The 12,376-nt window shown below is 35.6% G+C and overlaps 1 protein-coding gene across 17 annotated transcripts in view; it reads left to right on the top strand.

Moving 5' to 3' along the window:
* The window catches only part of BAZ2B (bromodomain adjacent to zinc finger domain 2B), a 375,589-nt gene that overhangs the window by 135,503 nt on the left and 227,710 nt on the right, over window positions 1-12,376 (top strand). The gene's annotated exons all lie outside the window — the stretch shown is intronic.

Below are 12,376 nucleotides of genomic sequence, written 5' to 3'. Positions count from 1 at the left end.
CAGACTATACTACAAAGCTACAGTAATGAAGACAATATGGTACTGGCACAAAAACAGAAACATAGATCAATGGAACAAGATAGAAAGCCCAGAGATAAACCCACACACCTATGGTCAACTAATCTATGACAAAGGAGGCAAGGATATACAATGGAGAAAAGACAGTCTCTTCAATAAGTGGTGCTGGGAAAACTGGACAGCTACACGTAAAAGAATGAAATTACAACACTCCCTAACACCATACACAAAAATAAACTCAAAATGGATTTGAGACCTAAATGTAAGACCGGACACTATAAAACTCTTAGAGGAAAACATAGGAAGAACACTCTTTGACATAAATCACAGCAAGATCTTTTTTGATCCACTTCCTACAGTAATGGAAATGAAAACAAAAATAAACAAATGGAACCTAATGAAACTTCAAAGCTTTTGCACAGCAAAGGAAACCATAAACAAGACGAAAAGACAACCCTCAGAATGGGAGAAAATATTTGCAAACGAATCAACGGACAAAGGATTAACCTCCAAAATATATAAACAGCTCATGCAGCTCAAATTTAAAGAAACAAACAACCCAATCCAAAAATGGGCAGAAGACCTAAATAGATATTTCTCCAAAGAAGACATACAGATGGCCAAGAAGCACATGAAAAGCTGCTCAACATCACTAATCATTAGAGAAATGCAAATCAAAACTACAGTGAGGTATCACCTCACACCAGTTAGAATGGGCATCATCAGAAAATCTACAAACAACAAATGCTGGAGTGGGTGTGGAGAAAAGGGAACCCTCTTGCACTGTTGGTGGGAATGTAAATTGGTACAACCACTGTGGAGAACAGTATGGAGGTTCCTTTAAAAACTGAAAATAGAATTACCATATGATCCAGCAATCTCACTACTGGGCATATACCCAGAGAAAACCGTAATTCAAAAAGACACATGCACCCCAATGTTCATTGCAGCACTATTTAGAATAGCCAGGACATGGAAGCAACCTAAATGCCCATCGACAGACGAATTGAAAAAGAAGTTGTGCTACATATATACAATGGAATATTACTCAGCCATAAAAAGGGATGAAATTGAGTCATTTGTTGAGATGTGGATGGATCTAGAGACTGTCATACAGAGTGAAGTAAGTCAGAAAGAGAAAAACAAATATCCTATATTAACGCATGTATGTGGAACTTAGAAAAATGGTACAGATAAACCAGTTTGCAGGGCAGAAGTTGATACAAAGATGTAGAGAACAAACGTATGCACACCAAGGGGGGAAAACCGCGGGGTGGGGGGGGTGGGATGGTGGTGTGCTGAATTGGGCGATTGGGATTGACATGTATACACTGATGTGTATAAAATTGATGACTAATAAGAACCTGTTGCATAAAAAAATAAATAAAATAAAATTCAAAAAAATAAAGAAAATATAAAGAACAACCATACAGAATTAAAGGATACAATAACTGAAATGAAAAATATATCAGAAGGAATCAATAGTAGGCTAAATGAGGATGAAGAATGGATCAGTGAGCTGGAAGACAGAGTAATGGAAATCATTGACACTGGATAGAAAAAAGAAAAAAGAATGAAAAGAAATGAGGACAGTTTTAAGAGCCCTCTGGGATAGTATCAAGCATGCTAATATTCACATTACAGGGGTCCCAGAAGGAGAAGAGAGAGAGAAAAGGCCTGAGAAAATATTTGAAGATGTAATACCTGAAAAAATCTTTAACCTGGGGAAGGAAACAGTCACCCAAGTTCAGAAAGTGCAGAGTCACATACTGAGGTAACCCATAGAGGAATACACCACAACAGTCTCAAAAGTGATGCTGGGGTAACTGGACAGCTACATGCAAAGGAATGAAATTAGAACATTCTCTAACACCATATATGAAAGTATACTGAAAATTGATTAAAGACCTAAACGTAAGGCCATATACTATAAAACTAGAGGAAAACATGGGTAGAACACTGACATAAATTGCAGCAATATTTTTTTGGATCTGTGTCATAGAATAATGGAAATTAAAACAAAAATAAACAAATGGAACTTAAAAGCTATTGTACAGCAAAGCAAACCATAAATTAAATGAAAAAACAACCTATGGACTGGGAGAAAGTATTTGCAAACAATGCTATTGACAAGGGATTAATTTCCAAAATATATGAGCAGGTCATATAGCTTAATATCAAGAGAAAAAAAAAATTGGTCAGGAGACCTAAGTAAACATTTCTCCAAAGAAGACATACAGATGTGCAACATGCACATGAAAAGATGTTCAATATCACTAATTATTAGAGAAGTGCAAATCAAAACTGCAATGAAGTGTGACCTCAGAGCAATCAGAATGGCCATTATTAAAAAGTCTACCAAAAATAAATGCTGGAGAGGGTGTGGAGAAAAAGGAACACTCCTACAGTGTTGGTGGGAATATAAATTGGGGCAGCCACTATGGAGAACAGTATGGTGGTTCCTTAAAAAACTAAAAATAGAGTTACCGGGACTTCCCTGGTGACACAGTTCTTAAGAATCTGCCTGCCAATGCAGGGGACACATGTTCAAGCCCTGGTCCAGGAAGATCCCACATGCCGTGGAGCAACTAAACCCATGTGCCACAACTGCTGAGCCTGTGCTCTGTGTTCTGGAGCCTCCAAGCTGCGACTACTGAGCTCACGTGCCACAACTGCTGAGCCCACGCACCTAGAGCCCATGCTCCGCAATGAGAAGCCACTGCAATGAGAATTCCATGCACCACAACGAAGAGTATCCCCCGCTCGCCGCAACTAGAGAAAGCCCGCGTGCAGCAGCAAAGACCCAATGCAGCCATAAATAAATAAATGTTCCTTTAAAAAATTAAAAATAGAGTTACCATATGATCCTGTAATCCCACCCCTGGGCATATATCTGAAGAAAACTCCAATTCGAGAAGATACATGCACCCCAGTGTTCATAGCAGCACTGTTTATGATAGCCAAGACATGGAAGCAACCTAAATGTCCATTAACAGATGAATTGATAAAGAAGATGTGATGTGTATATACAATGGAATATTGCTCAGCCATAAAAAAGAATGAAATAATGCCATTTGTAGCAACATGGATGGACCTAGAGGTTATCATTAATTGAAATAAGTCAGAGAAAGAGAAATATCATATCACATATTTGTGGAATCTTAAAAAATGATACAAATGAACTTATTTATAAAACAGAAACTGACTCACAGACACAGAAAACAAACTTATGGTTACTAAAGGGGAAAGGGGAGGAATAAATTAGGGGCTTGGGATTAACATAAACACTACTATGTTTGTTTGAACAACAAGGACCTACTGTATAGCACAGGGAACTATACTCAATATCTTGTGTTAACCTATAATGGAAAAGAATCTGAAAAAGAATATATATATATATTATATATATATAATATATATAATATATATATTATATATATATAACTGAATCACTTTCCTGTACACTTAAAACTAATACAACATTATAAATTAACTATAGTTCAATTTAACAAAAAAAAGATGTAGGACATCATGGGGAAAAAAAGATGGTATCCTTTCCGTAATGTGTATTCTTGGCTCCTCTGTTTAATTAATTGACCATATATGGATGGGTTTATTGCTGGGCTTTCTTTTCTGTTCCATGATCTATGTGTCTGTTCTTATCCCAATACCACACTCTATTGATTACTATAGCTTTGTAATAGTGTTTGGAAACGTGATGCCTTCAGCTTTGTTCTTTTTTCCTCAAGATTGCTTTGGCTATTTGAGGTCTTTTGTAGTTCCATACAAATTTTAGGACTGTTTGTTCTATTTCTGTGAAACATGCCATTGGAATCTTGATAGGCATTGCATTGAATCTGTAGATTGCTTTGGGTAGTATGGACATTTTAACAATATTAATTCTTCCAATCCATGTGCATGGACTGGACTGTCTTTTCATTTTTTTGTGTCTTCATCAGTGTATTATAGTTTTCAGTATACAGATCTTTCACTTCCTTGGTTAACTTATACCTAGGTATTTTATTCTTTTTGATGTGATTGTAATGGGGCTGTTTTCTTTTTTTTAAATTGAAGTGTAGTTGATTCACAATGTTGTGTTAATTTCTGCTGTACAGCAAAGTGATTCCGTTATACATATATATATATATATTCTTTTTTTATATTCTTTTCCATTATGGTTTATCACAGGACATTGAATATAGTTCTCTGTGCTATATAGTAGGATCTTGTTGTTTTCTTAATTTCTCTTTCTGATAGTTAATTTATAGTGTATACAAACAACAGATTTTTGTATATTGATTTTATATCCTGCAGCTTTCTGAATTCATTTTTTAATTGTGACAGTTTTTTGGTAGAATCTTTATGGTTCAAAGATTCTATATATAATATCATGTCATCTGCAAATAGAGACAGTTTTACTACTTTCTTTCTGATTTGGATGCCTCTTATTTCTCTTTCTTGTCTAACAGCTTTGGGTAGAGCTTCCAATACTATGTTGAATAAAAGTGGTGAGAGTGGGCATTCTTGTCTCTTGTCTTGTTCCTGATCTTAGAGGAAAAGCATTCAGGTTTTCACCATTGAGTATTATATTTGCTGTGGGATAGTCATATATGGCCTTTATTATGTTGAGGTATATTTCTTCCATACCCATTTTGATGAGAGTTTTTATCATAAATGGATGTTGAATTTTGTCAGATGCTTTTCTACATCTATTGAGATGATGATGATTTTTACCCTTCATTTTGTTATTGCGGTGTTTTACATTAATTGATTTCTGGATGTCAAACCATACTTGTATCCCAGGGATAAGTCCTACTTGATCATGATGTATGATCCCTTTCATGCATTTTTATAATACAAAATATAATACTTTGTTCAGGAATTTTTCATCTGTGTTCATCAGATTTAATAGGTCAGTAAATTTCTTTTCTTGCAGTGTCTTTGTATGGTTTTAGAATCAGGGTAATGCTGGCCTCAATGTGAGTTTGTGTGTGTTTCCTCCTCTTACATTTTTTGGAAGAGTTTTGAAAAGGACCTCTTTTTAAAATGAAGTAATTAAAAGTTGAAATTTTTTTTCTTGAACTCAGATTCTCATAACTAACTGCCTTCTTGATATCCATACCTGCATGTTTACTAGGCATCTCAAATTTAACATGCTCAGTGTTAATGTTGGAGAACTGATACTACCCAACTTGAAGACATACTATAGGGCTGCAGTAATCAAGACAGTGTGGTATGGGCCAAACAATAGACAAATAGCTGAATTGAACAAAATGGAAAACCCAGAAATAGATTCACATAGGCAACCGATCTTTGACAAAGGGGCAAAGACAATAATACAGTGGAGCAAGATAGTCTTTTCAACAGTCGGTGCTGTGACATCCGGACATCCACGTGCAAAAATTAATTTTGACACAGACCTTAGAACCTTCACAAAAATTAATGTAAAATGAATCACAAACCTAAATGTAAAAGGCAAAACTATAAAACTCCAGAGGATAACATAGGAAAAAACCTAGATGACCTTTGGTATGGATGCCTTTTTAGATATAACACCAAAGCCATGATTCATGAAAGAAATTATTGATAAGCTGGATTTTATTAAAATTAAAAACTGTTCTATGAAAGACACAAGAGAATGAGAAGATAAGGCACAGAGTGGGAGAAAATATTTGCAAAACACACATCTGATAAAGGACTGTTATCCAAAACATATAAATAACTCTTAAAACTCAACAATACCACAGTAAACAATCTAATTAAAAAGTGGGCCAAAGATCTTAACAGATAATTCATCAAGGAAACACTGATGGCATATAAACACATGAAAAGATGCTCTGCATCATATGTCATCAGGGAAATGCAAATTGAAACAACGAGATACCACTATACACATATTAGAATGGACAAAATTCAAAACATCGACAACACTGAATTCTGGTAAGAATGTGGAGCAACAGGAACACTCACTATCTTTCTTTTTTCTTTTCTTTTTTGATGGTGGGACTGCAACAGAGTGCAGCCACTTTGGAAGACAGTTTGGCCATTTCTTACAAAACTTACCATATTCTTACTATAGGATCCAGCAATCGCTCTCCTTGGTATTTACTCAAATTAGTTGAAAACTTTTGTCCACACAAAAACCTGTAGTTTCATTCATGATTGCCAAAACCTGGAAGCAAACAAGATGTCCTTTAGTAGATGAATGGATAAATAAACTGTGGTACCTTCAGACAATGGAGTACTATCCAGTGCTATAAAGAAATGAGTTATCAAACCATGAATGGACATAGAGGAACTTTAAATGCCTATTACTAAGTCAAAGAAGGCAATCTGAAAAGGCTACAGACTGTATAATTCCAACTATATGACATTCTGGAAAAGGCAAAACTGGAGACAGTAAAAAGATCAGTGTTTGCCAAAGGTTGCGGGAGGAGAGAGAGATGAATAGGTAGATCAAAGAGGTTTTTTAGGGCAGTGAAACTACTCTGTATGATGTTATAATGGTGGATATATGTCATTATACATTTGTCCAAACCCGTAGAATGTGCAACACCAAGAGTGAACCATAATGCAAACTGTGGACTTTGTATGATAATGATGTATTAATGTAGATTCATCTTTGTAACAAATATACATTTCTGGATGTTGATAATGGGTATGCATGTGTCAGAGTGAGGGGTATATGAGAAATCTCTGTACCTTCCTCTCAGTTTTGCTGTGAACCTAAAACCCCTCTAAAAAATAAAGTCTACAAAAACCAACTAACCAACAAACCCATATGAGTCCTTGCAGTAACCTGTAAGGCCTTGCATGATATTCCTTACAGCCCGTTACCTCTTTCACATCATTTCTTGCTACATTTCCTCCAGTTTACTCTAGGCCAGCTACACTAGCTTCCTTATTGTTTCTTCTGTACTTATCAGATACACTCTTGTCTTAAGACATTTGCATTCCCCATTTCTTCAAATAACCTCATGGCTTGTTCTCATCTCTTTCAAACCATTGCTCAAAGCAATGACTCTTTCTTTTAATACCCTAACCAAAATTGGAAACCTTCCACCCTGCACTTACTCTCTATCCCATTTTCCACTCTTTTTTTTCTTATGGCACTTACGGCCTTCAAATGTAGATTTTCTCCAGAAGAAGGCAAGAATTATTTTTTGTTTCGGTTCACTAGCGAATAGCATCTAGACAGCGCTTGGCACATAGTAGGCACTGAATACATTTTTTTGTGGAATAAGTGAATCTCGTGTTATTATAATTGATTTACTTGTCTCTATTTCACTTGACTAGAAGCTTCATAGTCAAGTGCTGCAACTTCTGTTTCTTCAGGGTTTAGCACACATGGTTGCATACATTTGTTCAATTTATCAAAAAATATACTTCTCATTTTACACAAGTATAATCATAACAAAATTACACATTGGAATTTTTTCACTTATGTTGACAAGTAGTTTTTTAGTTGCTATGGATTCTACATAGTTATACATATCATTTTGTTGAATTAACTTTCACAATTCTTATGAAACCATGTAGGGAATTAATAAAACAGATAACACTGAAAAATTCTCTTGGGTTGTTTATCCTTTACTTAGCTATTTATTGTTAGGAGCATTTAAGTTTTTACAGCTTGTATTTATTACAGATAAGGTCTAAGTGAATATTTCAGGAAGCCTTTAATTCAGTAACCTGGAGGTACACCATGGTATTAAAAAATGCATGAAATTTCACATTTATAAAAGAGCCAGTATATTTCTGTTGTGAAAAGATTCACTTTAAATAGTATGAACTGCCCTAGTGCATTTATATTTTTTTCTTGGCTACTTGTTCTTATTACAGAAAGATATACTTTTATTTGGAAAAACTCAAATCTATCAGTTTATAAAGTAAATGTATCCCCTTGGGCCCTGCCAATTGCCATTTCCAGAATCACTGTTAAAGATGTTCGTTATGCATCCTTTTAGACCTTTTTATATACATATGACTACATATAAATATACGTATATATACAGTCGGCCCTCCATATCCATGGGTTCCATATCCATGGATTCAACCAACCACAGACTGAAAATATTCAGGGAAAAGAAATTCTAAAAGTTCAAAAAGCAAAACTTGAATTTGCTGAGCTGGCAACTATTTACATGGCATTTTAAAAATAATTAATTAATTAATTTGGCTGCATCGGATCTTAGTTGCGGCACACAGGATCTTCGCTGCAGCACGCAGGCTTCTCTCTAGCTGCAGTGCGCAAGCTCCAGAGCACGTGGGCTCAGTAGTTATGGTGCACGGGCTCTCTAGTTGTGGCACGAGGCCTCCAGAGTGAGTGGGCTCAGTAGTTGCGGTGCACAGGCTTAGTTGCCCTACAGCATGTGGGATCTTATTTCCCCGAGCAGAGATCAAACCTGCGCCCCCTGCATTGGAAGGCAGAGTCTTAACCGTTGGACCACCAGGGAAGTCCCTACATAACATTTACATTGTATTTACTACTATTTACATAGCATTTACCTTGTAAGTAATCTGGAGATGATTTAAAGTACACTGGAGGATGTGCATAGGTTAGCAAACACTGTGCCATTTTATAAAAAGGACTTGAGCCTTTTCAGATTTTGGTATCCTTGGGGGTCCCTGTGGATACAAAAGGACAAGTGTATACACAAAAACTAAAATATAAAAAAAAAGCTAGTTAATATCTGTATTTTTCTGTAGTTTATCTCTTCTAACTTGTGTCACAGAGATCTGCCATGTCAATATATAAAATATATTCTTTGTAAAGATTACACAATGATGTATAATTTTATAATTTCTTTACTGACAGACATATAGTTTATATCTAATTATCGTTAACAGTAGGTTATACAAAGTTAAATATTTTCTTTTCTGCAGTACAGTGTGTATGAATCTCCAAAGAGCATAAATTATGTGCAATTTCCTGAACTTATTTCACCAATATTTTCATGAAGCATGTAATTCTTTCAAAGAACTTGTCATAGCTCTGATGCTCTATTAAATGTATTTGGAGTTCTGGTCAATCTTGTTATTTCACTTGTAAGAAAATTGAGACTGAGGTAATGGAAAATTGAAACCATACCCTCGGTTTCTTGATACTTGTTCCATGTTGTTCCTTTTGTTTTGAATTTAATCTTCATTTAATGCTTTTTCCTGAATTCAAATAGGAAAGTTAAACACTGGAATTTTTTATAAGGGAAAAAATAGATTTCATGTGTTGATACTACGGGAAGTTAACATTTTGTGTGTCTGTAGGTTTTTCTTGATGTCAGTATGCTATGCCTTGGTAGGTAACTAGTGATAAGTGAAAAAAAGGATTCAAGCAGGTTTCTCTTTGGAGAATGATAATGCACTGCACTGCAGAAAAGAAAATATATAACATTGTATAAGCCACCCTTTCTCATAATTAGAGACAAATAAAGGAATTATTAAAAATTATACTACTTTCCTAAATCATTTAAGTCCTGTGACATAAATGAACTACTAGTTCCTTTCTTATGTTGAATAATTCTTTCAGTAACTTTAAGAGTAAGAGTTACTTGAAAAGTAGTATTAAGTTTGAATGTGCCTAGTAAATTTCTTAGTTATTTCTTTTGTCTTTGTCTTCATCATTCAAGTTCCTAGTTTTAATTATTGTAGTGTATAGGAATACTCTAGTCAATCTAGATTAATTCTAGGTATGTTTTAAAATAGAGATACTATTGAATCTTGTCACCTTAATTGATCTTACTTTTGCCTTTCTCTGAGCTGTCAGGTTCCCTCCCTTTTTGTGGACATACTCTTTTTTTATGATTTAAAAAACTATTTAATTAATTGATTTATTTACTTACTTTATTTTCTTTTTGGCTGCATTGGGTCTTAGTTGCGGCATGCGGGATCTTTCGTCACAACAAGCGCCCTCTTCACTGCGGTATGCGGGCTTCTCTCTAGTTGTGGTGTGCAGGTTTTTCTCTCTAGTTGTGGCGCTCAGGCTCCAGAGCATGTGGGCTCTGTAGTTTGTGGCACGCAGGCTCTCTCATTGAGGCTCATGAGCTCAATAATTGTGGCACACAGGCTTAGTTGCCCCGTGGCATGTGGGATCTTAGTTCCCTGACCAGGGATTCAACCCTCATCCCCTGTATTTGGAAGGTGATTCTTTTTTATTTATTTATTTTTTAATTTTATTCATTTCTTATACAGCAGGTTCTTATTAGTTATCCATTTTATACATATTAATGTGTGTATGTCAATCGCAATCTCCCAATTCATCCCACCATCACCACCACCCCCACCACCACTTTCCCCGCTTGGTGTCCATACGTTTGTTCTGTACATATATGTCTCAATTTCTGCCCTGCAAACCAGTTCATCTGTACCATTTTTCTAGGTTCCACATATATGCATTAATATATGATATTTGTTTTCTTTTTCTGACTTACTTTACTCTGTATGACAGTCTCTAGATCCATCCACGTCTCTACAAATGACTCATTGTTCCTTTTTATGGCTGAGTAATATTCCATTGTATATATGTACCACATCTTCTTTATACATTCATCTGTCGGACACTTAGGTTGCGTCCATGTCCTGGCTATTGTAAATAGTGCTGCAATGAACATTGGGGTGCATGTGTCTTTTTGAATTATGGTTTTCTCTGGGTATATGCCCAGTAGTGGGATTGCTGGGTCATATGGTACTTCGATTTTTAGTTTTTTAAGGAACCTCCATACTGTTCACAGTGACTGTATCAATTTACATTCCCACCAACAGTGCAAGAGGGTTCCCTTTTCTCCACACACTCTCCAGCATTTGTTGTTTGTAGATTTTCTGATGATGTCCATTCTGACTGGTGTGAGGTGATACCTCATTGTAGTTCTGATTTGCATTTCTCTAATAATTAGTGATGCTGAGCAGCTTTTCATGTGCTTCTTGGCCATCTGTATCTCTTCTTTGGAGAAATGTCTGTTTCAGTCTTCTGCCCAGGTTTTGTGTGGGTTTTTTTTTTTTTTTAATATTGAGCTGCATGAGCTGTTTATGTATTTTGGAGATTAATCCTTTGTCCGTTGATTTGTTTGCAAATATTTTCTCCCATTCTGAGGGTTGTCTTTTTGTCTTATTTGTAGTTTCCTTTGCTTTGCAAAAGCTTTGAAGTTTCATTAGGTTCCATTTGTTTATTTTTGTTTGTATTTCCCTTTCTCTAAGAGGTGGGTCAAAAAGGATCTTGCTGTGATTTATGTCAAAGAGTGTTCTTCCTATGTTTTCCTCTAAGAGTTTTATAGTGTCCGGTCTTACATTTAGGTCTCAAATCCATTTTGAGTTTATTTTTGTGTATGGTGTTAGGGAGTGTTGTAATTTCATTCTTTTACGTGTAGCTGTCCAGTTTTCCCAGCACCACTTATTGAAGAGACTGTCTTTTCTCCATTGTATATCCTTGCCTCCTTTGTCATAGATTAGTTGACCATAGGTGCATGGGTTTATCTCTGGGCTTTCTCTCCTGTTCCATTGATCTATATTTCTGTTTTTGTGCCAGTACCATATTGTCTTGATTACTGTAGCTTTGTTGTATAGTCTGAAGTCAGGGAGTCTGATTCCTCCAGCTCTGTTTTTTTCCCTCAAGACCGCTTTGGCTATTTGGGGTCTTTTGTGTCTCCATACAAATTTTAAGATTTTTTGTTCTAGTTCCGTACAAAATGCCATTGGTAGTTTGATAGGGATTGCATTGAATCTGTAGATTGCTTTGGGTGGTGGAGTCATTTTCACAATATTGATTCTTCCAATTGAAGACCATGGTATTTCTCTCCATCTGTTGGTATCATCTTTAACTTCTTTCAGCAGTGTCTTTTCATTTTCTGCATACAGGTCTTTTGTCTCCCTAGGTAGGTTTATTCCTAGGTATATTATTCTTTTTGCTGCAGTTGTAAATGGGAGTGTTTCCTTAATTTCTCTTTTAGATTTTTCATCATTAGTGTATAGGAATGCAAGAGATTTCTGTGTATTAATTTTGTATCCTGCAACTTTACCAAATTCATTGATTAGCTCTAATAGTTTTCTGGTGGCATCTTTAGGATTCTCTATGTATAGTATCATGTCATCTGCAAACAGTGACAGTTTTACTTCTTCTTTTCCAATTTGTATTCCTTTTATTTCTTTTTCTTCTCTGAGTGCCGTGGCAAGGACTTCCAAATCTATGTTGAATAATCGTGGCGAGAGTGGACATCCTTGTCTTGTTCCTGATCTTAGAGGAAATGCTTTCAGTTTTTCACCATTGAGAATGATGTTTGCTGTGGGTATGTCATATATGGCTTTCATTATGTTGAAGTAGGTTCCCTCTATGCCCACTTTCTGGAGAGTTTTTATCATAAATGGGTGT

Source organism: Mesoplodon mirus (genome assembly GCF_964341445.2).
Source record: "Mesoplodon mirus genome assembly, chromosome: 8".
In the NCBI taxonomy this organism is placed as follows: Eukaryota; Metazoa; Chordata; class Mammalia; order Artiodactyla; family Ziphiidae; genus Mesoplodon; species Mesoplodon mirus.
This window is presented reverse-complemented; position numbering and strand designations above follow the sequence as displayed.